We start from the raw sequence: 17,440 nt of genomic DNA on the forward strand, positions 1-17,440 counted from the left end.
GCCAAGCTGGGGGCGGAGACCTGGGGGCGGGGGCTCCTCCTGCACCCCCAGATGTGTAACAGAAGCAAAGTGAGCTGGCGGACACCTATGCAACAGTTTGTTTTCTTTTCCCTCTCGAATTGAAGTGCGTTGTACTAGGTGTGATGGAAAACACATTATACTAGTGTTTTACAGTAAAGGGCACATTGCCATGGATCCCCGTAAAATACCCTCCTCGCTTCAAACACTTTTCCATCGCTCTTGCCACTTTCTGAAGCAGTCCTGGAAGTCTTCTTTCCTGAGCGCCTTTGCCAGGTGTGATCAAAAATAGGGTGACTGCTGCTGCCCAGAGCCATCCAATGGAAAGGCAGGTTCATAAAAACATTGCAGTGTGTCCTCATCCGCCTTATTCACCGAATCTGACACCGTGGGACTGCCAGCTCCTCCCCAAAGTCCAAATGACCATGAAGGGCACACGGTTTGAATGATTCAGGACACTAAGGCAGCCAGGACACCCCAGCTAAAGACACACAGGAAAGAAGACACCAGAACTGCTTCGCAAAGTGGCAGGAGCAATGGGATGATCTGTTTGAAGCAAGGGGACGTACTTCAAGGGGAATTAATGACCAGGTGTCTTTTACTGAGATAACTTTTTAAAATTTAAATATTTGCCCTATTTTTCCATCACACCGACATATCCAGGTGATTGAACTAGGAAGGCCTGCATGAAGCAAAATATATTGGTTTTTTTTTTTTTTTGAAGCTGTGCAATTTTATTTAAAAGCACAAAAGAAGGACAACATAGCAATAGGGGGATTCACCGAATTACAGACAAAATGGTAGGACATTATCAATGGTTGTTATTTTACCTATTGGTACCTTCAAGACAGTTTCTCAGAAAATATATTGTTTTTATCATAGTAGGACTAAGACAAGTTTGCCAACCCCAGCTTTACAAGATCTGCACATCATTATGGTAGCAAGAATTTCTGCGCCTCCTTTGGTTGAGCAATGGCTGAACTGTCGCTGGGATTAGGAACTACACAATTACTCCTTGTAGCCAATATTAATTTTTTTCCAGTGTTCTATTTAGCAGCACATCAAAGAACCGCCTTGTGGTACCAAAGCGTTCACACCTTGAAAAGGTCAGCACCTGGTACAGGTTTGCTTTGTGCAGGAGCAGGAACTGTGCAGAGCTCCTCCCGGGAGGTGGCCACACAAATATGGGGCAGAGGTCAAAAGGGATGCACTCTGAGGCCAGCATCAAAGCCCTAACTCAGCAAGGTGCAGCCTTGCCAGAGGTGAAATGTGGCTCTTCCTGGTTCCTGTTCTCTTTGAGCTTTGGTGACTGGACGAACGGCACAGCAGGGGACCTCCAGCCCCGAGAAAGCCATAAGGAGCCATCTGCTTGGCCGTATAGAACAGTCTGGAGGAAAAGACAGACGCATACTTTTGAAGAAAGGGCAGTTCTGTCTGAGGACTAAACCACTGCATAGAACTGGCCAGGCAAGAAGAGATTTGTTTACTGCAGGGGCTACACCCTGCATAATGAGAAAAGTCAGAGCACGAGTCTGGCGCCACCCCAGGAGCTGGCCATGAAGGTGACCTGGAATCTCATAGAACTTGCTCAAGGAAGCTCTGGTTGAGACTCTAGGGCCTAGAGTCCAGGCCATGCCTGGGGAGGCAGAGGGACTTGGCCCCGGGTTCTCTTTCTGTTTGCACAGGCTGACAGAGTAGAGGCCCATCTGCTAGTGGAGCAAGCGTAACTTCACCAGAATCCTAGGACAGAGCACTCGTGGTTGGGGGAGGGTTTTAACACACCAGGTCCAGCCACTCGCCCCAAAGAGCCAAACATAAAAATTGGTGGCAAAGCAGGAAAGTTCATTCTCCCTAGGGTTACACCGTGAAAACAGACCTGCGTGCTCTCTTCGGGGTACTAACAATAGGCTCAGGGTCACACGGGAGGACCAAAGGAAGAGTGGAGGGCCTGACGTAACCAGTGATCATGGTCAGGTCATGGCCTGGTCGATCATTTTCCTGGAACTTGTCACACAGAGTCACTGCTGAGTAGGAGGCAGTTTTGATTTCCATAAGAGGATGTTTATCTATCAGAACTGTGATCTGGAATTCAAGATCAGATGAGGGAAAGAATCACTCAGCAAAGACAGATCGGAAAGAGAAAGAAAAAAATGGAGTCCGTTGCATCAGTGATTGCATCCTCCTCCAAAGGTTATTTGCCCATGTCCAATTTCGAGGGAAATGTCTGAGGTGATCAGCAAAATCTTGGAAGCTAGAAATCACTACATCCCATTTTTTAAAATAAGATTGTATAGATAAGGAAGATTCTGGGAAATTGGAGAGGAGAGTCTCCAATATGATTTGGCAGAATCTTAAACCCAAAAGATTCATTCATTAATTCAGCACCTGTGGGCTAAGTATCTTTTAGGTCCTGGGTACCACCTGGGGCACTATACGGATACAAAGCAGTGGAGATGTCACCCAGGGGAGTGATTTGTCTTAGAAGGAACCTCGAAAACATAACATAGGAGCTGAAAAGTGTCATAAGCACAGAAATCAAATTAGGGTGTCCTGCAGAGGGACTAGGGAGGGATACAAGGGAACATTTTAGGGTGATGGCAACAGCTTATATCATTGTTGTGGTTACGTGACCATAGATGTTCATCATACTCATAGAACCAGAAAACTTTTAAGGGTGAATTTGACTGAGTGTAAATTATACCTCAATAAACATTGATTGATTGTTGATCAGTTGATTAACTGGTACTAGGGATCAAATCCAGCCGGGGTTTTGCCCGTACCAGACAAGCACTCTCTCCCTGAGCTATATCCACAGACCTTTTCAGAAAGGTGACCTAAGAAATACACAGATATGTACATAAATGAGCATACCCTTTGTCATGTTGTATAAATATGAAGACAACACTGCTGGTATAAGTACATCAGAAAGCAATAGTTGGGTTCACACTAGTAAAAAGTTAATCTCAATTGGAGATGGGTTCTTTTTGCCATGAAAAATTATTCTCAAAAGAAATGGGGGAGAAGACTGTGTCTCAGCTACTGCCTCCGTTTTCCTTTGTGCTGCTACTCCCCCCACCCCCAGCTTTTCATGTCCTCGTAGGGAAATGACAAAAAAAAAATCTGATGCTGTTGAGACTGAAATGAAACATCAGAGGGAAGTTTGAAGACACACTGTAGTCCTAGAAGACAGGGATTGAGTGAAGTTACCAACTCACTCAGAACATCTATTTTTCTTTTTTCTCCTTTATTATCTCTCTTTATTTTGCTCTTTATTCACACTTTGGGTTTCTAAAATAAGAGGAACTGTGACATAGTTAACCTTCTGTGTATGATTTACTTCACTTAGAACATCTCTTTTTCTATGTTGAGGTTTCGTGTTGTCTTTGAATCAGATCTAAGAAGACCATTTACGACAGGTACAAGAGTGAATGTTGTACCTTCCCCTTGTGCGCTTGCTTGTGGTTGTGTGTGTTAATAAGGCCTTACAGTTTTAGCTAACAGAGTGATTTCTTTAACAAGGACAAGGGATAAGCTCATGTTCTCCTTTCAGTTGAAACTGGAAGCATTTGCGATCTCAGTGTTTTCCAAAGAGCCCTCCATGTTCCAAGATGTGGTCCATGGCCCCCCTTGCTATTCCCTGGTGAGAGGTGGGCGTGGTTATCCCGACACCTGTGGAAGGGAAGGAGTAAATCCAGGGTTACAGTTCCCTCCCCTCTTTCTGCCTGCTCCTTTTCAAAGGGCCTCCTACTCCTTAGCAGGTCGCTCTTCTGGGCCTTGTGGGTAGCTCCGCCGTAGAGCAGGTGCCGTAGGCACAGACTCTGGCTTAAATCCCCAGCACTGAAAAGACAGTGTTATTCTCCAGGATGCCTTCCCAGCTCTGCTTCTCTTCTTGTGTTATAAATACCAGAATTTCCAAAACTGTGTTCAGTCATTTGAGAAGCTACGGACCAACCCACAGTAAGATATCTGAGGATTGTTAGTTACAGTGTCATGGCTGTCTCGATGTCTTTTTGACTTTAGAGAACAGACTGCGCCAGATTCACTGAATAAAGTGGGTGAGGAATAACCACACATCGCGAGGTTTTTACAGGCCTGCCTCTCCTTTGCATGGCGCTCTGCAGCAGCACTCACTGTGTTTGTAATCACACCCCATAGGGACACAAAAGAGGACTTTCAGAACTGCTTCAGAAAGTGGAAAGAATGACACCCTTGCTCAAATCAAGAGGGAGTATTCTGAGTGGGATTAACCACAGTGTGCCTTTTGCTAAATTTTTATGCAACACTCTCCCTGTATCTCAGACATCCCTTGTACTCCTTTGGCCACGGTTTCATGTTTCAGCCTTGCTTCTGCTGATCTTCCTTGAGAATCACCAGGAGGGAATTACTGAACGCCGCATCTGTGAGATTCCTTTTCTCTCGTCCTTCCTCCAAACCCATTCCACTCTCAGGGCCGTGAGCATCGACCTCAAGTTTCCCAAACCACCAACTTGCATTCATCTTGATTCTCACGTCTCCTTTAAGCCCAGCCCCCCTCTCCATAGAACAGGCGTATGCCTTGATGTGACATTCATCTGACAAACATTCACTGCACACGTTTTATACAATATTTGGCTTTGGCGGCCTTCACTCAAATTACACCCATAGGACCTACACACACGGAATTCTAAAGAACAATCTGACAGTATCACTAGATAATAAATGTGTGTTTTGGATAATGAGCATGCCCACTGGCTCAGTAGGAAATACCTTTGTGGGCTGAAGAGGTTTAGGCAAGAATTGCGTCAGGAAATGTTAGTCTCTTGCTTAGAACAGTCAGGGAAATAGAAGATGATTTTGCACGGCTTCCCAAAAAGCCCCGCAGAATGTTAAAAGTGGAAGACGTATGTATAAGCAGTTATTTACTTTCATTTTACATAGAGAAAACTGACACACAGAAGAAATAATGGAAAAATAAGTTGCTTTTTAAACATTCAGTCACTGTATGTAATGGCACACACCTATAAGCCCAGCACTCAGGAGGCTGAAGCAGGGAGATCACCATGAATTTCAGACCAGCCTGGGCTGCACAGTCAGATCAAAGCCATGCTAAACTACACAGCAAGATACTGTCTCAAAAAACTAAAATTAAAAAATAAATAAATGAAAACTCAGTGCTTAGTTATTGTAGTATTGGGGATTGAACCCAGCCCTTGTTATTTTTTTATTTTGAGATAGGATCTCGCTAAGTTGTCCAAGGTGATCTCAAATTTGCAATCCTCCTGCCTCAGCCTCTTGAGTAGCTGGGATTATAGGTGTAGGCCTTCGCACTGGGCTCATTTAGTATTTACTGAGTGCCTACTGCATGCAAGGCACGGCCTTATTCAAAAGAACAGGCAACGCAAGGCTCATTTTCCAAGAGCTCCAGGACCTGGCAAGAAGTAACCTGCATCACAGCTTCAGCAGGGGCAAGGGCAGGGGCAGGGCTAGGGCGGGAAGATGGGGGGTTCTGCTGGTAATTGTGAACTGGGTTACTAGTTCTTCCGCAACCATTCAAAATAGCAGAATAAAAATAGTTCATCATAGGGTAGGCAGCCATTAATTGCTCCCTGAGTAATCGGGGTGGAAGAATTTACTCCCACCTACAGTGTGACAGAATCTACCCCCACCTACAGTGCAATATCTAGATATTCAGATATCCCAGTAGGACACTGTGAAGCAATGTTCCTAGTGTTTGCTCCAGGGAAGGTGACACACAATGACTTCTCTCCAGGTGGAAATCTGCCTCAGGTTTTAGGTCAACAGAGGCAGGAAGGCAGGAGAAGTTGCACCATCAAGAATTATTTTTTTCCTTGAGTTTGTTTGTTTGGAATTTGGGTTGTTGTCGTTTTGTTTTCTTTTTTGCTTAGTGCCCCCTTAATAACCCCAGAGAGAGTAAAAGGGCTTCCATGGTGCATAGGCTACCCTTAGGGAAAGAACAGCATGGGGATTGTACCCAGACTCAGGAAAACAGGAAAAACTAAAAGATTACACGAGAATAGCGAAAACAAGTCATCCTGAAAATGAACGGTCACAGGAAGAAATCATGAATCTGGGAAAACGGCACAGCCAGAGATAAAGTAAACAGGAACTGGCCATCCAGTCCCCAGAGAGAAGTGTCCGATTCTGAGCTTTCCAAACGCCCGACGTCAGCCTGAGTTCATCTATTCCTCGTCCTTTAGAGACTCTCCAAAGACACCCCTGGAGGGAACCTCATTCTCTGTTTCCCTGGTTCATGCCCTGAGAGTGTGTGCTTTCCCAGCACAGCTGGAAATTAGTACGTTTTCACCTTTGTCTTTAGTTTTTAAACAAGCAAGGCACAACCCCAAAGGACTTGCGACCAGGTAGCCCAAGGGGGGCCTTCCTTACCTTCACCCAGATGGCCTTGCTGGGTGGAACAACGCGCCCCAAGAGAGGAGCTTTAGAATAAACGCATGCCGTGTGACATGAGATCACAGATATGAAAGCTCTTCTTTAAAGTTAAAAAAAAGTCCGGCCTACAAACACACAGCATGGCTGTTATTTATTAATGAACGCGTGTGATACAGACTTTGTTAGTCTCCTAGAAGTAGCACTACGGCATCCTTCAAAGGCCAGTCGGCAGCACTGCGGCTTACAGACTAACTGGGAAGATTAATGACTTGTAAACACTAAAACAGAAAGGCACCCAGGAGTTTGTGCCCCGCTGTCTTCTACTTCATGGTGGACCAACAGGAATTAAAAATTGATACCGCGGAGGCTGCTTCTCCTGCTTACAGAGGGAGAGACAGAGGAATGTGTGGGGGTAGGTGCAGCTGCTCCTTTCCTGCTGCAGGTGTCAGAGAGGACAGAAGCTCCCCAAGGAGCGCTCCCCACCCAGCAATCAGAAATGACTTGGCGAACGCCAGCTCATGAACCCAGAGGTGCGGGCTGGACAGCATGGTGAGGTGGCTGGTGAGACAGTTTCTAAGCAGCAATGGTTGCTCACAGGTGCCCCACAGTCTTGCCCTACATAAATGAGGAATCCTTGGAGCGTTTCACATTTCTTGTCAAGTTCGGAACAAATGCTTTTTCACACGTACAAGGTGTATCGCCGCACCTAGCAGAACGTCTGGCACAAAGCAGGTGCTCAGTAAATATTTTGTAATATATTTTATCCCTGAGAAACTTGAATCTGTATGGCAGCCCATCCAGTACCACAAAACACCAACCTCTGTCATTAGCTCCATTCTCTGATCTGTAGAATTCTGCACTACAGAACGATGGGAAACAAAGGCCAAGCAAAAGGGTTGTGGGTGTAGGGTGGGGCTTACTGTGGGTCCCACGGTCCTGTTCTCACCCCCTCATCCAGAGCCAAGGGCAGCCACCACACGAATAACGTGGGGTCCCACCCGACCCGCCTCTTACCCACCTGAAGATGGGATGAGGGTTCCCTCTCTTGTGCGACATCACTCAGCAAACAGGAATCTTCCTGCACATGCTAAGTACTATTCTGAGGCCTGGGTACTAATAGTACTAAGTACTATTCTGAGGCCCAGGTTGACAAATACAAGTAAATAACTTCCCTGTGCTTGTAACACTGACATTTTAGAGAGGGTAGACTAAAAAGAAAAAAAAAACTATCCAAACAAATAGATAAATAACAAATTCAGATAACAGAAAAACTATTGTATTGGAGATTGTTTGTTTGTAGTACTAGCAATTGAAACCAGGACCTTTGCACTGAGCTACACCCCCAACAACCCCTTTTTAATTTTGAGACAGGACCTTGCTAAGTTGCCTAGGTTAAGACCAAATGCGGTCTTTCTGCTTCAGCCTCCCAGAGTGCTGGGATTACAGACATGTGCCGCTGCATTGGGCTGGTCACTTCCTTACCTTTCCCTTACGAAAGAGCTGTGAGCATAAGACATAAAAGAAGTGGTAGGGGTGACTTCTCAGAAGTTCCTAAAGGTACTTTCTTTCCCTCTTCCTGCTGTTCGGAATGCACACATAGAGGCTATTACTCCACCAGCTAGCTTGTCTCAAGACATGTCGTTGACAATAGATGCTGCTCAGGACCGAACAATAAAACAGAACTGTGTCCCTCACCCTGTAGCGGGCCATATCGGTCCTGATCACCTGTCAAACTTCTTCATATAAGAAAAAAAGAAACAGATGTGGTGGTGTATGCCTATAATCCCAGTACTTGGGAGGCTGAGGCAGGAGGATCACCATGGGTTCAAGGTCAGCCCGGATGCTATAACAAGAATCTCGCGCGTGAGATTGAGAGAAAGGGAAAGACAGACTTTTTCCTTAATCTACTATTACTTTGGTTACCGTAGTTACCGATAGCAGGACTTAGTCCTAATTCCTTTTTTCTTTTACTAGAACTGTACCCGTCCCCAACCTTTGAGTCAAGCCTCCCCTCTAATGGGCAAGCTGTTTTTTATTCAGTGCTCCTGCGGAGCACCGACCCCTCCCTCACGCCTCCGCAGACACAGCCGCTGTCTAGGCGGCAGGGTCCCCGCTGAGTGACGGCCCGGAAACCGAGCCCCGCAGAGGTCAGCGGCAAAGGCGAAGGCACAAGGCTCAGAGCGGGCTTGGGCTCCAGGCTTGGCCGGTTTCCCTCAAGGATCGCTTTTCTGGGGGTGCAGCCACACCTGAACACTTGGGGGCGCCCGCTCCCACTCGCAGACCTCTAAACCAGTTAACCGTGGGAGCCCAGGTCTATCGGACAGACTTCCTCCTAGGCTAATTAAACTCTGCACACCAGGCTGCTATCCTGAGAAGAAGCCTACGTAAGCAACTGAAAGACTTAGTAACCGACTAAATTCTCTTTAATGGCGCTTCCATTGGACAGCTCCATCAACAACCCCCAAAGTCGCCTCAAGTAAACACAGTTAAATAAACACAATTAAAAACGGTGTGCTCACGTGCGCATGCCACCTCAAGACCCTTCCTCCAGCCCTGCCATCCCATCTCATAATTACCCCCCAGCTCCTCTTAGGAAGAGATTCAGAGCCCTGCCTCTCTGGGTAAACGGCGATAGCCATGCAGAGCCTGGACTGTCACCTGTGACATGGGGACAGGCTTTGGTCAGAGCAATCTATAGACCCCACAAACACTGACATGTCCCTCACTTTATGTGCCATCACCCCGCTGTTCCTTCCAGCGCGATAAAGCTGGTCCTGACCAACTTCCCCAGAGCCCAGGTAGGTGCTGACCATACCCAGATTTCTGTGGTTGGTTTAATAGGAGATCAAGTCTGAGCCTTCTCGGCTAGTCTGGATTGAAGGGTGAGGGATCAATAAAATCTACGTGACAGCTTCAGCCCACGATGATAAGAAGAGTCATAAGGAGCTATGAACAGGTAAGAAGACTGTGGGATGCATACTGGGATGAAGGGGCCCCTCCCCCAGATAGCTAATGGGGATGAGCAGACGCCCGCATATTTCTGCATACATCCTTTGATGTATTCAGGATGGGGGGGCACTGCCCATATTACAGCCAGGACAACATGATATCCTGTGTGGCTTCCAGGTTCTGTGAAGCAAGAAGCAACATATTAAAGAAGCATATAAACTACATGGGTGAGCAAGACACACACAAAAAATGGTGCTAAATAGGAGCCACAGAGGGACCTAGCTTCCACGAAAACAGGGAACCAGCCTGTTCAGCAAAGACAAAGGCACCGGGTGAACACACGGAGGTTGTGTTTTGACGAATATTTTTTGAGCTATGCTCAGGAATTATCTCCCACCGCAGACTCTGTGCAAACTTTCAATCATCCTAAATATGGGACTTTTATTGATGCTATAAACTGAAATCTAAGGCATAGCAATGAATAAGTCATGTGGTTTCTCAGGAAGGGGCTATCATTAGGACTTATCCTACTAATGTAACAACCATTCTCAGGGATTAAATTTATCTCTTCATCAAATGCGTGATAAGCTGCGCCCCTCCCCAAAAAGCATATAATGAGGAATTTTAAAATGAAAGACTTGTTGAAAATTCACCTGGATTATATAGCTCTGAGTCACAAACTAAAACACTGCTTAACCCTACACCTTTAATCTTAAAGAGAAAAAAGCAATACAAACAATGATACAAAATTTCAAAACAAGATAATAGGAAATTAACAATGGCTATTATATTGCATATTGTTCTCTTCAAAGTAGCTGCTCAGATTACCAGATGTAGGCATGAAAAACTGTTCAAACGATATAAACACAAACACTTCCTTTCCGTGAGCTCAGAGAGCTTAGTAGCGTAATTACCTTATTCCATTTATTGTTATGGGAGCTAACGCAAGGGGGGTTTGCGCCCCGCATTAAAGGGAGTCCTGTGATATTCAGATCGGACACTGGGGGGCAGCAGGGAGCCAGTACCGAGCTTGAACAATGGTGGCCGGCGCGGAGCTCCCAAGTTTCCGTCTAGACGCGAAGAGGCCTGTTTAAAATCAGGGGTGTCTTTTTTTCTTTTTTTTTTTTTTTTTTAGGGGTGCCTTTTTCAATTCTTCAAAAGTCACTCTTAGAAGAGTCCGCTCTGCTAGCAGGTGCTTTCTGCTTCTCTTCGCCGTGCTCAGCTCCCCACTCCCGAAGAAACCGGTGCTCTGTGCGCGGCCGCCTTCTTTGCAGCCCGCAGCGGAGAAACTTCGCCCCGGGCTCGGGCCCCGGCCTGGAATTGTGAGGAAGGCCCCAAGCGAATCCAGGGTGCTGCACCCCAAAAGCTGCAGGAGGCGAGCGGGGGAGGGGGGGAAGGGCCTGGTTCCCAACCCCCGCCCTGGCTGCACCTGCCCCACCAGAGGCCTTTGTGCTGCTGTCACGCTGTTTTATTTTTTGCCCCACCCCCCCAGCTGCTCTGGACGTCCCCGCGCACAGCTGTTGCTGCTGCCCCCCCGAACCCCCTACAGGTGCTTCCCTCGCTCGTCTTTGTTGACCCGGTCTGAGAGAGGGAGGGGTCGCGCCCAGTTCCTCAGCGCCCTGCAGGCTGCTGGGCACCGTCTGTCCTCCGCATCCCACCAACGACCGCCAGCCCAGCCCCCAAACAGGGGTGACCTGAGGACCTTCACCCCGAGGAGCGTCTCCAGCCCTCTTTACTTTTTAAATTATTATTATTATTTGCAGACAGGGTCTTTAAATAAGTTGCAAACTAAGTTGCCCACTCTGGGTTTGAAATTAACATCCTCCTGCCTCAGCCTCCCAAACTTTGGGGATTGCAGATGTGGCTATGCTCTTCCTTGTCTTTTTTGTAAGGAAGGTGGTAGTTTAAAGTTTTAACAGCGCAGTTTTTTAAAGAGCAAAACATTATGCAGAGCACACCGAGAAACAGAGCTCCTCTGTTTGAAGACAGCGCAGGGGGTGGGATTAGTAGGGTGGCAACTTCTAGCTTATTTTCTCCAACCACCCCCCCCCAGGGGTAAACCAAGCCTTCACACTGAGCTATGTCTCCTCCCTTTTAAAGTTTTGATTTTGAAACCTGGTCTCACTAAGTTGCTAAATTGCTTAGGCCTGGCTCAAACTTTTGATCTTCCTGACTCAGCCTCCCAGAAGGCTGGGATCACAGGTGCGTTGCACCATGCCTGGCTCGGCTCAGGCATTTTAAAACCCATCCAGGGCCCCGGGACAGGAGGCCTCCTGTCACTGAGCATCTGTTGGTATTAACCGTAGTGACAGGTCCCAAGAACGAGGTGCCCTCGGATGAATCAAGGAAAGTAGTAGAAAAACAGGAGAGGCAAAAGTCTGGGATCGGTACTGCGGCCCCGGTCACTCATCTCAATCGCCTCTTATGCAAACCAAGCACGTAACTCAGACCAACAGGAGAAATTCATTATCCCTTTCCATTTCTGTCTCTCAGCTGATGGTAACCACCCTCGGGCGAGCCTCCCACACCCCGCACCACATGCACTCAGCACGGCTGGGGGTCATAAGCCGACCGTCAGTAATCAGTTCATCAGCAGTCACGCTTCTTTCCCCACAAGCATCCTCACATACTGAGCTCTCAGCTGCTGCTCTTGATGTGGACTTTTTACCTGGCACGGGGCCGTGGAGTGGACCAGTGGGAGAAATCAGCCCAGAGTCATACCCCAGTGGCGCCCTCACCCACAGCCCTCTCTGATAAAAGGGGCTCCTCCTAGCGGGTCTGTTTTAGGTGCTTTCTTTCTCCCACTCTGAAGGAAATGCACATTTACTGCAACGTTCCGTCCAGTGGGACCCTCTAGACCAGTGGTGGTGAATCTATGGCACGCGTGCCGCAGCGGACTGTTTGTCATCACTGCTCTAGATAAATCTAGGCAGAATTTTACATGTGTGACTTCAAACTTCCTCACATGCGTTTTTAAGTCTGCACTGAAGCAGAGGTCGCCTCTGGGGAGTGGGCGAAGGGAGTAAAGCGGCTTTGCTTTTTACTCTGCTCTTGTGTGGCTTCATCGGTAATCAAGAAATGGATTTTAAAAATATTTTGGAATCTAAACAGATGAAAGAGGACAGCTCTAGCCACTCAGAGCCATGGCCACACTGGACAGGCCTCGCCCAGCACGGGATACAGAGGGAGGGTTTGCTCCTCTGTTCTTACAAATATGTTTAAATTCTTGCTCCTGCCTACCGTCGCAGGGCCCGTAGCTAAGAGTCTGAAGTGGCCACAGTGCTGCTGAATATTTGTTTCCTGCTTAGGAGCAGGCTGAAGGCTTTCTTCTTCAGCCTGGCATTCTACACACTCACACTCACACACACACATACACACACACACACACACACACACCTTTTCTGTTTCAGAACATGATGCTATCAGGCCCAAGAGTTGCCCAGGAAAACACTCAGTACTAATAGGAAAAGCACTTAGCGAGGTCCATGAATTATGCAATACTTTGAGAAGCGGATTGCCAGGTGAGTGGGACAGAGCTGGCAGCTCTTTGTTTTATTAACACTTTTGTTCTTTGATCCGGGTATTTCTCAGCCTCTCTGTATAGTCTGTGTTGGTGCCTCCTGCCCTCACTTTTTATGATGCTTCCTACCCCCTGGGTGACATGTTAGGAGATGAGGCTTCTGGGAGGTGATACACACCCTTTGGGTGTGTTAGCGCCCCCATAGGAGGCCCTGGAGAGATGGCAGCCTCTCTGAGAAAGGGTCCCTAACCTGACGCGGTCTGCTGGAGCCTTGATCAGGACTCCCAGCCTCCAGAGCTCTGAGGTGTGAATTCCTGCTGATGCTGTCACCCCACAAGTGTATCTGGCTACAGGAGCCTGGGTGGGTGGCTATGGGGAGGCTGAATGCCAGCCCCGGTGGGCTCCAGGTGGCTTCTGGGACACAAAAGAGGGCGCCACAGGCCCTGCCTGGAGGACGCATGATTCTGTGCACACAGGTGAGGGCTGCGCTGTGCAAGGGGAGTGGGCAGCAGAGGGGCGAGGGAGCCCAGCGGAAGTGCCCAGCCCAGTCAGGGAAGGCTCTGGAACAGGAGCTGTCCGCGTCTTACAGGACAAGGTAGCCAAGCAGGGACATAGGAAAGGACAACAGGGTCCCTCCGAGGGAGGTCTTCTGTCCTATCCACCCTGGCTGTGCGCTCAGCGTTTCTCCCTCAGCCCCGAGGGGCGGGCACATTCAGAGGCCAGGTCCCAGAGACCACAGACGCCGGGGGTGACACCACCAGGCCGTGGCTCTAGCTGGTGAGCAGCTCCGGGATGGACGGTAGGCTGCTGCAAGGGGGCAGCCCAGGCGGTCCAGGTGGCTGGAACCCAAGTCCTCGGCGCGGGAAAGGGGAGCAGAAGGCCCCATCTTGCTATGGAGCTGGATTTTATGCTGAAGACAGCCTGAGCGGTGAGAAGGAGATCGGAGGTGTGGCCTGCTCAGCTCCGGCTTCTGGCCCTGGGCGGGCCTGTGCCGCGGGAGAAGCCTCCATGGGAGCAGCCCCCAGAGCTGGGAGACAGTGGCCTGCGGTCACCTGGAGGAGGAGGCAGCAAAGGCGGTGGGGAGGGCCACGCTGAGCTCAGTTGAGAAGGGCTGGGGCCGGCGCTCTGGGCTGTGAGAACCAGCCCCAGGGGCGCAGGACAGATCAGACAGAGCAGATCCCACACTGCACGGAGTGCCGTTGACTAGGGACACAGAGACAGAAGCATGACAACGTCTTGGACAGCAGCAAGACAGGGAGATCGCTGCCTCCAAGGCGGGAGGAAGGGGTTTCTAAGCTAAGCTAGGCCACGGTGGCCAGGACCCAAAGGAAGGTATCTGGGGTTTCTCAAAAACTATGACCGCGTCCGCCGCACTGTGCATGGGTGGCGAGCTCGCCCCTCCCGAGGATGCACGGTGTCCTGTCGGGACTGGATGCGTGCCAAAGTCCCTTGGCGGGCAGATGGCGGCTCCAACAGGATGGCAACAGTCCAGCCGGGCTGGATCCGTGGAATGATGCACGCGGGCCGGGGCCGGCCGCATGGGCCCGGCAGGGTGAGTGGGGAGGTGGCTGTCCTGGGCACACGGGGAACCTGGGAATTGCAGCAGGCTTGGAAGAAAGGAGGGGCTCATGCTGGCGCCTGGGCCTCGGGTGGAGACAAGGGCCCTGGGAGGGGGCGAGGTGGAAAAGAGGAGGCGGGGCCGGGCTGTTTTAAAGCAAGTGCTTTCGCAGAGTGTGGTGGCGCATGCCTGTAATCCCAGCCCTCCGGAGGCTGAGGCAGGAGGATCGTTGCGCGTTCGAGGCCAGCCTGGGCTACAAAGGGAGCTCAAGGCTAGCCTGAACTGCATAGTGAGACCCTGTCTCAAAAGATGAAAGAAAGAAAGAAAGAAAGAAAGAAAGAGAGAGAGAGAAAGGAAGGAAAGGAAGGAAGGAAGGAAGGAAGGAAGGAAGGAAGGAAGGAAGGAAGGAAGGAAGGAAGGAAGGAAAGAGAAAAAAGCAAGCAAGCAGGAGCTTGCACCTGGATAGGACTCGGGGGTCTGTAAACGCAGGCAGGGAAAATGCTATCTTTATTTTCACTTTTCTTCGTATAAAGCTTATCATTCATTCATTCTCTCGGTCTCTCTTTCTCTGGGATTGAACCCAAGTCCTTTACACTGAGCTACATCCTCAGCTCTTTTTTTTTTAAATGGCTTTTTTTTGTTAGTATTATTCTGAGACAAGATCTCATTAACTTGCTAAATTGCCCTGGCTGGGATTGGACTTGCACTGCTCCTGTCTCAGCCTCCCAGAGTGCTGTGATTACAAGCATGAACCACCACAGCTGGGATATTCCCCCATTATTAATCCAAAAATGTACTATGTGAGTGTAGCTATATGTATGACTTTGTCATCAGTGGTGATTATAAATTTTTCAAATTATATTTTCACACAACATTTCCACTGTTGCAAATATTCCCAGGTCACTTTTGTCCCCCTCACTACTTTAAAATACTGGTGATTTGAGCAGACATTGGATGTAAATACCATACTTCATGCTGCCTTAGTGCAGTATTATATGCATAACATAGCAAAATTTTTATCACTTTGAAAACTGTATTTCAAAAAATTGTTTTCTTTGTAATCCTTTATTTTACCTGCTAAGAAGCATTATTCTGAGAAGCAGTGCAAACAAAATCTTTGTCAAACTGCCAAATGTTTCAATGATATGAAAATAAAGTTAGGAACACCTGACTTCAAGGTCAAATAAATTATGTTGGTAATAATTGGGGGTGAGGGGTGGGGGAGAGGAAAACCAAGAGGCTGTAACAGCAGCTGGCTAAGTGACAGTGATCAAGGGTGACAGGGTCCTCCGTGAAGAGCAGGGGCTTGGGGGGTGAGGAGGAAGAAGTGCAGGAGTAGGAGGAGTAGGAAGAGCAGGAGGAGGAGCAGGAGGAGGAGGAGCAGCAGCAGGGGGAGAAGGAGCAGGAGCGGGAGGAGGAAGAACAGCAGGAGGAGCAGCTCACTTGTGAAGACTCTGAGTAGTCAACGCCCATGGAGGAGGGGTCCTGGAGCTTCCAGGGGAAGGCGGCAGTGGAGCCACCACCTCCAGCAGGATCAGCCTCAGAACAGAAATCTCATTTCGGAGTCAGCTACAGGACTTGTTACAAAATCAACACCCATCTCCAGGAGAGGCCTGCAGAGTGGGAAGCTTAACATGGCCTTGAGCTGAGAGTCTCATAGCTAAGGGAATCAGCCGGGGAGAGGTGGAGGGCAAAAGGCCCACGATTCAGCAGTCAGAGGGGAAGCAGGGGAACCAGGAGAGTGGCGTCAACATTGTCTGAGAGAACCTGGAGCCAGGCCGGGGTGGATCCCCAGCTGTAAGAATGCACGTCCTAGCAAACTGGATTAAGTAATTGGAAGCAAAGTAGAGGCCAGGAGTGTGGGCCACTACTCATCCAAGACATGTAACGGGCTGGGCACGGCACACATGCTTGTATTCCCAGTGAATCAGGGGACTGAGGCAGGAGGATGGCTCGAGTCCAGGAGTTTGAGAGTAGCCCAGGCAACATAGCAAGACCCTGTCCAAGAAAGAAAGGGGTGAGAGAAGGGAGAAGGAGAAAAGAAAACACAATATAAGACAAAATATTTTTTAAAAGGAAAAGACAGCTGGGCATAGTGGGATTACACACACCTGTAATCCCAGCACTCTAGGAGGCTGAGGCATGAGGCTCACAACTTTCTGCCCAGCCCATGCAACTTAGAGATTTAGTGAGACCCTGTCTCAAAATAAGAAAACAGAAGGGGGCTGAGTGAGAACTCAGTGTGAAGGGCATGAGTTCAATCCCCAGAGCCAAGAACAGACAGACTTCTAATGGCAGGAGAGCGGAGGAGCAAGATGAGCAGACCTTGGGTGGGGAGCAGGAGGGCAGAACGAAGACTGGAGGACTGGAGGACTGGAGGGGAGGTCTGTGGTCAGTCCCTGAGAAGCAAGGGCCCGCGGGGAGGTAGGGGACAGCGAGTCTCCCAGGAGGGCCCAGGCAGGGGCAGAGGGTCAGGAGAGGCAGCAGCGGTCCTCTCAGCTGAGGGATCTTAGATCGACCTGCTCGCTCCCTCAGTAACGTCCAGGTGAGAGGGAAGGAAAGAGAAAAGCCCTTGGCTGGTCCCTGCTCCAGCCCTCCAGATGGAAGGGGCCCAGCGTGGGCTCACCCTGCATACAGTTGGAATGGAAGAGGGGCTACGTAGGAAAAAGAGTCCCAAATTTACCAAACCCAAACCAGGGACAATGTGTTTCCTTAGAATGAAAAAAAGAAATCACACAAATGATCAGCTTTTTAATAGCAGACAAATACCACCAACCCTCTAAAAGTCGGAAAATAACCTATAGATTTCTTTGAATCAGCTAACATTTCTTTTCCTTGCACTTTTGGCTGTATATGCCCATCATTCCTAAGCAATGATTTGGGAATACTTTCTGAAGAGAGATGGGAAGGATAATCCAATGTCTCTTCAATGAGATTGCTTGGCATTGGTTTTTGAATAGTGATAGTTGAGGGGCATCAAACTTGCTGCTCCACATGTAGCCCATCTC

Source organism: Chinchilla lanigera, unplaced genomic scaffold, assembly GCF_000276665.1.
Source record: "Chinchilla lanigera isolate Chin_1 unplaced genomic scaffold, ChiLan1.0 scaffold00008, whole genome shotgun sequence".
Lineage (NCBI taxonomy): Eukaryota > Metazoa > Chordata > Mammalia > Rodentia > Chinchillidae > Chinchilla > Chinchilla lanigera.